Here is a 9576-nt window from a genome sequence, read left to right as displayed (position 1 = left end):
AACCGCTACTGGTCCTATGATGGACATCCCCAAATCCCCAAAAAGAAAAAATATCAGCCACAACTTTGAACTGAACTCTAAAGTTTAAACCTTTTTTTTAATTTGGGGCAATATTAATTTATCTTGTATTAACCTTTCTCTGGTCCCCTAGCAGAAAAAAGCGACGCCACTTTTTGTTTTTACAACTATAGCTGAGTGATAGATTGCGTTGATAATCTTTTAGCGCTATTGGTTACTTTTTATACAGGGGTTAAAGGGATTGGTTATTCAATTTTTAATAATCAAGAAAAGTTTTGACCAATGTTAGCATTGCAAGATGATTAAATTAGAATAGCTTGGTACTTTTTTATCAAAGTGCCTAGCGATCACAGAAACCTACTTTTAAAAAATTGAAAATAAAGGGGGAGGGTAGTTTTCTCCTATAGGCCTAAAACCATTGTAGGGGTTGCCAGCTACCATATATTAGCGTTATCCAAACCCAATATGGCTACCCTGTACCCAATATAACCTAACCTAACCTAAATTACAAAATAAGCTAAAAAAACTTCGCCCATTTATTTTCAATTTATCAGGTTGAGTGGGGGCGGGGTTAAGGTGCTCGACTATGCACTTTGAAGGAACCCATCCGATGCCCTATTATATGTTATTGTGTCATGACATTCCTACTTACCTTACCTTTAGATTCAGCTACCTGACAAAACAGCAGTATGAACTAGTTTAGGGTCTTTAACATAGCGAGTTGTAAGAATGATTATAGAATACGGACGATCTTGGAATACCCTAATGAAATGTTTCTCTAAGCTGGCTAATATAACGATACCCCCCCCACCCCCTTATGACTCTACCCCAACCCCTCCCGACCATGGATGAAGTATCTGAAGTCTTTATAAGCAACCTAAATCAACGAAAAACATTACAAATTCTTTAATTACCAATCCCTTTAAACTCTGAACTGAAGTGTATATGCGAAGGATAATGTTTTTTTAACACCGGTAGGTAGGTTAAAAAGAAAAACCGACTCATTAAGTAGTAGCATATACAGATAAGATAGATAGATAGATAGATAGATAGATAGATAGATAGATAGATAGATAGATAGATAGATAGATAGATAGATAGATAGATAGATAGATAGATAGATAGATAGATAGATAGATAGATAGATAGATAGATAGATAGATAGATAGATAGATAGATAGATAGATAGATAGATAGATAGATAGATAGATAGATAGATAGATAGATAGATAGATAGATAGATAGATAGATAGATAGATAGATAGATAGATAGATAGATAGATAGATAGATAGATAGATAGATAAATAGATAGATAGATAGATAGATAGATAGATAGATAAATAGATAGATAGATGTATTATACTACTTTAGCAAAGCAACTTTATATGTTAAGATAATTTTCTGCGTTTTTTAGTAGCGAAGCTACTCTATAATTCGAAATGTCCGTCCGTCCGTCTGTCCGTCTGTCCGTCTGTCCGTCTGTCCGTCCGTCTGTCCGTCTGTCCGTCTGAGACAAAGTGGGGGAAACGTGATTTTCTCGGCTCCTATAAAAGATAGAAAGCTGAAATTTTTAGTGAAGATTCTTATAACATATGCACATCTAATCTATACATTGTTTTGTTCATCCGTCTGTTATTTGGGGTGCTAGATCGATCCCTACATTTTCATGTTTTTCTGATTTTCTCAACTCCTTTTTAGGATAATGGGCTGAAATTTTCAGGGATTGCTTAAATTTACATTTTACATATTTTACATAAGTTTTATTACGATTTTTATATTAATAGGGGTGCTAGATCGATTCCTATAGATTTTTAGGTTTTCTATTCTTTTCTCAATTCCTATTCAGGATTTGCGGCTAAAATTATCAGGGATTGAATATGCTCATATTCTACATATTTCCATCAAGTTTCATAAAGATTTGTTTATAAATTGTGGTGCTAGATCGATTCCTAGATTTTTCATTTTTCGTGCTTGAAAGGTTGCGTGATTTTGAAGTTTTTGTCATTTCCCTATTTCATCAAATATATAGGATGACACTGGTATATTGTAAATATATTCATAATATACATTCATAATTTCTGAGCTTCGCTACTTATGGATGCTGTCATCCTTGTTTTGTTTTTATTGGAATAATTTTATTATAGTTAATATTTAATAAATAAACCAAAGAGGCGTTTAAAGCATATAGTAAAGATAATAGGAAAAGACTACTATATAATCTTGATCAAGTATATTTTTTAGTTCCATTAAATAAAAATTATTGACCTTTAAAGGAATAAAAACCGTATATCTAATTTTAAAACCATGTGCTTTAATTTTTTTTCTTTTTAATTACTAATAGATATTGTCATCCTTGTAATACCACCTAAATTAAAATTCAACATTGTTAAAGCTAAAGGTCATATAACTACTGAGGAAACCATAGAATAATAAAATAAAGAACTATATTATGTTTTTAATGTTGCTTATAAAATCTATCCACCTATTTTATGATTAATGTAAGAACATACCACTGAACCGTTTGAGTTCTATAATTTAGAAAGCTTTACCAAAGTCTTAAAATATGTTTAGGCTTTTTTTTCTGTCTTACCTTTCCATTGTTGGCGTGCACAGGGTTTTGCCAGGAGGGTTGGTGTAGAGGGGTTTAGAAAAAGATAAAGTATAGAATTGAAAACCTTAAACATGTCTTGGAAAATTGAAGAAAAGTTACGCATGCGCATTTAAAAATATTATCTTAAACTTAAATTGTACAGTTGTCCAGTTGGGACAAAACTGAAATGATATGTTGAAAAATATGACACTTGATTTACGAAATTCATAAATTTGATTATGGTTTTGCACATAATATAAAGTTTTAACCCATTGTGTACTTTATAAAGGTGATTGAAAGCCAGTCATGCTAGCTTTTAGTATATAATTAAAAAAGGCATTTATTTCAAAAATATAACTGGACAATTTCTGAAATCATACAATTTTACTAAAAGCCAGAACTACCTTTTGGTCTTTTAAAAATTCCAATTTTATTTCAGGCTAGCCAGGCATAATCTTCTACCTGGATTCTATTCTATACTTTATCTTCCATGAGCTGTTGACACCTTGTGTAATCACCCCCCTAAATTTCGCAAAGGGGTTGGAATGGACACACCCCTTCTGCATAATACATAGCCCATAGCTGTTACAGGCACAGTCGCTAGATTCTATAATTGAAAAATCTATCTACCTTTATATCAATCTACCGCTTATATTGTTCTATGTCTAAAGTAAGCAAGCATACATCTTAGAAAACAATTTATCTTTTCGCTAATTCAGCTTTGCACCTTTTTTTGGGTGAATGTATGTTTTCAGAAAAAAAGCTGATTTTGATTTTTTGTTAACAAATATCTAAAAGACATACATAAAAGGCAAAATAGTATTAAACATGATGATTCCATTTTATAGAATTTTTTGCTCTTATTATCTAATGGCATTAATATAAATTTGGAATGCATCCTTAAAAATCTAAAAATAGCCTTGAACCAACAGAAGCTTCCATGAAAATAAAGCAAATTAATCTGTTTATAATATCTTTACTACAGAATTACTTATTTATATTATACAATGAAATGATTTTAAAAGGCCTGAAACGACAACAAGAAGCCTCCAGTAAAAACTCTTATTGGTTTAAGTGGTCCAAAAATTTTAAAAAATGGCTGTAATATTCGAGCACTTTCATTATATTGAGGAAATTAAAGCCTAAAATTGACGTATTCATAGTACCATACAACTTACACATTGAGGAGTAGCCGTGTAAAACAACTGAAAAAAAGAAAAAAAACAATAAATTTACACCCCTTTTATTATTCCTATTGCCATGATTATTTGAATATGCAGGAAGTTATATTCTATTGTCCTGACCCCACTCTTGTACTTTTGTATCCTAATCTTATCAAGGGATAAGACAATGACCGATACATTGATGTAAATACCCAATAATAACCCACAAAATTATCCCATTCTTTAGATTGAAATCAGTGGTTGAAACAAACAATCAAAATTCCTTAAAGTCCCCAAAGTTAATAAGCCAATGAAAGTGAAATGTGAAAGCGTTAATATAAAACTTTGGAGACTAGTGTAATAAACAGCCCATTGTCCCCTCTCTCTGACATTATTTGTGTAATAGTTCCAAAAAATAATGTATTACATTAGCTGCTATGCCCCTATTGACCCATTTTTTTTAAAAAATGAGAATGGACTTTTTCTCAAAAAAAAATAACCTTTCCTTGACCTATGGGAAGCTTCACTGTAAATAAGAAACATATCTGTCATTCGCTACACAAACATTCAAACAACCTGACACTTTTATACAAGAACAATAAAAGGACGTTGCTATTTATTTATTTTTGTATTATTGCATAAACACTTTAAAAGCTTATAAAGCGATCATTCCGTTTTTCTTTCAATTCAGCGGAGTCATTAACACAGGTCGCCCAATAAATTGATGGGGGTGTAGGATAATGGAAGATTGATTAATGTACAGTTAATTGTAAACTTTCAGGGATCTAAAGGGATAAGACAATGGCCGATTAATTGATGTACATCCCCAATGATGATACACAGAATTACCCCTGCTGTAGGTTACAATAACTGGTTGAAACGTTTCGACACTCAATTAAATGAACCAACCAATCAAAATTCACTAAATGTTTTTAACGTGGTTATGCTAAAGAATAAGAAAACCTAATTATAACACTTAGGGGACTAGTGTAATAAACAGCCCATTGTCCCCTCCCTCTCTGGAAAACTTTAGGGATAGTTCCATCACAATGCTTTTTTTTAGGCTTCATTGTAAAAGAGAGCCATATCCGCAGAGAGAGAGGGGACAATGGGTTGTATATTAAATTAGTCCCCAAAGTGTTATAATAATGTTTTCATTTTCGTTGGCCTAACAACTTTTGGGGCTTAAATTAATTTTGATTGGTTGGATCATTAAGTTGAATGTTCATACAATGTGTTTCAGAAAAAAACTGCGTTTTCCAGTTTTGGGAATCAACCAGAAGGAGCATGAAAAAAATAATTATAAGTCCATATTCTCTGTAAAAATGCACATAACATTTACTTAAGGTGGTTTCCGATATCTCTAAAAATGTGGCTGTACTGATAGGTACATGTAAGTTAAAAATGCCTGATCCTAAATCTGTGACAACAATGAGATTCAATTAACTTATTTTTTTTTGCAACATATAGGCTGAAAAGTTCAATATTAAAGTAATAAAAGGTTAAATCAATGTCCACATTTGAGATTTTTTACATATTTTCTTTTTTAGGCTACATGCACAGAGCTTTTTGGGTTCCTCGGAATTTAGTTTTTCTATTTCTCTATTGCAAAGGCATTTTTCATAAAAAAATCTCTTTTAATTCCATGCGCATTGATAAATAAAACAAGTCACTTTTTAATTCATTTCAATATCTTAAAAAATAAGCAAGCTATCTTATTTTGAAAATGTCCAGTCAGCAAGATCTTTTGGTACAAACAGACAAACACATAGATACACATACATACATTCTGTTACTGCCTCCGACACTAGAGGTTTGTAAGAGGGTGTATGTCGACTCTCCTCCAAATTTAAATTTTAGTTTTGAAAATAAAAAGTTCTTGGGTGGGTGGAGATACCCTCCCCCCTCCCCCCAACATCAAAATAAATATTATTACAGCGGTTATGTGAGATCCTAAGCAACACACAAACATACAGATTGTTTCTTACTTTTATAAACTAGGTTGCTCTGCCCATATCCTCTTAGGTATATCAGAAAAATAGCCTAAAACCACCTAAAGACATTTATAAATATTCCCAGAAGTTTAATCAATTCAGACCAGTAGTTTCGAAGAGGCTGAGAGTGGCTAGAAAAATAGATTAAAACTATCTTAAAAGACTCAAATCTGAAAAATAGAATGGCCTAAACCATCACAGGACCCTTAAAGGGAGAACTCAATTGGTTCAGTAGTTATTGAGATCTAAAGCTACAGACAAAAAAACCTCTTACTTTATATAAAAGGATAGCTGATACGCCCCCTAGAAGCCCTTAGGGACACCAGAACCTTCGCTACAAACAGAAAGACAAACATCCTTTTACTTTTATAGCCGCGCTTCTAAAACTGAAGATATTAATGATTTATTCAAAATTTAATATGAAAACGCTGGGCTAATGATGAACATATAAATTTATTATGCTAAAAATAAGGTCAAGGAAGTATGAGATATTAGATTGATGGATAGATTGTTTAGATGTATAGAGATAGATAGACGTAGATAGATATATTAATAGGTATTTCAATGGATGGATAAACAACCTTCCGGTTCCTTTGTCGATTAGGAGAGGGAGAGGAGTGGGCGTTAAACAGCTTTTTTTGTGTAAATTTTGTTCAAATTCATAAAAAATCAAACTATAGCGACTACAGTAGTCCATGGCAGCTGCCAGCCATGTAAGATAAAATTAAGCTTAAAATTTTAAGTAAAAATTTGTGATCACAGAAGCTAGTAAAAGTTGTCTGGAGACCTGGAGGATAGCAGGATCAAACCTGGAACCTGAAATTTATTATGTCTTGAACTTTTAGAGTATATTTTAGTATTTTGGTAATTTTTAATGCATTGATTGAGTATGAAAAAATACTGTTTAAACACTTGGATGATCCTGCCAGGTTTAATGGCATTCTATGCCCAAAAGATGGCGATATACAGCATGACCCTCAAAAAAGTATTTTTAAGCATCTGCAGCCCTTATTTCTCAATGAATTATTAAAAAATGCATATGTCCTTGTTCTCTATAGTATTCCACGTAAGTAGATATAAAAATATTTTTTTTACCTCCATTAACACCGGAGATTTTTAGTGCTAAAGTTTTGAAAAAGGGACTGAGGAAAAAGTAACTTTTAACATGAAACGACTTTTTTAGCAAAATTAAGCTAGAAATCCTTTTATTTTTGTTACTAGCAGAAACTTTATACAAAAATGACATAAAAATTTAGTTTTTGAGTAAAAAGCATTTTTTTACACATATTTTTTGAGTCTTTTTAGTTTAATGATATTTTGAAAAACTTACTTATTAGGCAAAATTGTTTAAGATTAAAAAACCAAATAAATCTCTATGAATATAGCAGGAAAATTGTTTTTGTTTCACAATCCTAACTTTATTAACAAAAAAGTTATAAAGAAAATAAAAATAAACATAATGATTTTTTAGTCTAAAAAGCTTAATTTACCCCCTATTAAATAATTGAGATGTCAGAAAAGTAGGCGGAGCAACTGTCATAATTAATCCTTTTCTATAAATAAGGGTTAATAAATAACCTAAAATTTGCAAATAATCAATTCATTCAGTAGTATTTTTTGACATTAAAAATTTATATTTTTTGGTGGAATAAAAAAGAAATATTTAGTCAACTTGTTTTTCTTTGTGTCTCATTATTCAGTTGCCAGAAAAACATAATATAACCATCCAAAAAATAAGAGAAACAAAAAAAAATCCTTTTTCTCAGTCACTTTTTCAAAACTTTAGCTCTAAAAATCTCCGGTGTTAATGGAGGTAAAAAAAATATTTTTATATCTACTTACGTGGAATACTATGGAGAACAAGGACATATGCATTTTTCAATAATTCATTGAGAAATAAGGGCTGCAGATGCTTAAAAATACTTTTTTGAGGGTCATGCTGTATAAATTTCAATTCCACAAATGTTTGAAAGATAGATCAGTAGTATGAAAATTCATAGATGTATAATGACAGATTGAGAGAAATCTAAATGAAAAATGATTATTTTAAAGCGCTATGATTATTTTACATTATTAAGTGATAATGTGTTTATTAGGTGCTGCCAGGTACCCCCTAGCTTAGAAGATAGCACAAATAATATTTCAAATCTCTGCTATCCATCGACAATTTAGAGTTTACATTATGAGATTTAATCTCACAGAAATAGAATATTTTATGTAATAATTCAAATATTAACTCATCGTATGTAACAGGTAAGTAAAAAAACAAAAAAGATACATAAACAAGGCATTACCCTTACACTTATCCGACGATATGTAAGCACACTATCAATTACGCTAAACTCATTTGAACTTATATAAATATCAGGGATCTAAAGGGATAAGACAATGACCGATGAATTGATGTATAATTCCCCAATGATAATACACATTACTCCTTCTGTAGATGAAATTTAGTGGTTAAACGTTTTAACAATCAACTTAATGAATCAACCAATCAAAATTAAAAAATCCACAAACTAGTTTAGCCAATGAATAAAAAAGTATTATAAAACTTTGGGGACCAGTGTAATAAACAGCCAATTCTCCCCTCTATCTCTAATAAAAATGCTAAAACTATCAAACAACAATTTATTTTTCTTTTCTTTTTGTGTGTTCGTCATCATTAATTGTAAACCATTTAGATTAGAATCTTGATAACAGCGCCCACAGGGATCTAAAGGGATAAGACAATGACATATTAATTCATTTCCTACTTAATTTATTCTTGTTTTGGTACCTGATATTCATTGGCGGGATAAATGGTTCCTAGATTAATATTCAAGCGACATTTTCCCATAGAGAGAGAGAGGGGACAATGGACTGTTTATTACACTAGTCCCCAAAATTATATAATAATATTTTCTTATTCGTTGGCTTAACAACTTTGGGGACTCTTGTTTAGTTAGTTCATTAAGTAGAGTCTTAAAACGTATTAATCACTAATCTTAATCTACATAAGGGGTAATTTTGTGTGACATAATTTGGGATGTACATCAATTTATCGGTCATTGTCTTATCCCTTTAGATACCCGATTAATTCTACTTTTAATAGCTGGTATTTATTGGGTTAGAGAATAAGATGTGGAATAATATTTAACCGCAATTTTTCCTTTCCCTTCCTGAAAGGCATCGCATACATAAAGCGGAGGTTTTTAGTATTCATACATAGTAACAGGTCATCAACTGCATATTTTCAATTGGTCGGGTAAGAATTAAGCAGAAAAATAGCCTTAAGCCATCTAAAGATTATGATCCAAAAATAAGACCTATGTGAAGCTTTCCAATGAAAAAAGAAAATGGTTTTTAAAAATCCCTTTTATTTTTTTTAAAATTTAGAATGGGTGAAATGAATAATAGATAGAGGGGGGATGGAGTGAAAAATCACTGATTCCTAAAATAGCTCGTCATTCTTATCGAGCTCGTTATTTAACATTTGAACGGCAATAATTACCAACTGAAATACATATATTTTTTAGTGAAAATAAAGGAACACTCGAAAAAGAAACTTTTACTTTTATTTGTGCGTGGTGGTAAAAATTACCCATTTCATTTAAAATATTGACCATATGTAAGATTTAAGTAGCACAGATAAGTAACAGGATGTCTATCTGTCTCCCGGTGTGTGTGTGTGTGTGTGTGTGTGAAGTGAAGAATCTCGTTCATCGCTGAACCGGTATGGTTCTCCTTTTCCGTGAAGGTTTTCATGTGTCCTTGGAATGTTTATAACTGTTTTAGGGGTGGATACAAGAGAAATCTTTTTGTAAAAGA

The sequence above is a fragment of the Acartia tonsa genome, chromosome 13 (genome assembly GCF_053477335.1).
Source record: "Acartia tonsa isolate MP-2025a chromosome 13, ASM5347733v1, whole genome shotgun sequence".
NCBI classification, from domain to species: Eukaryota; Metazoa; Arthropoda; class Copepoda; order Calanoida; family Acartiidae; genus Acartia; species Acartia tonsa.
Note: the sequence above shows the minus strand (reverse complement) of the source record.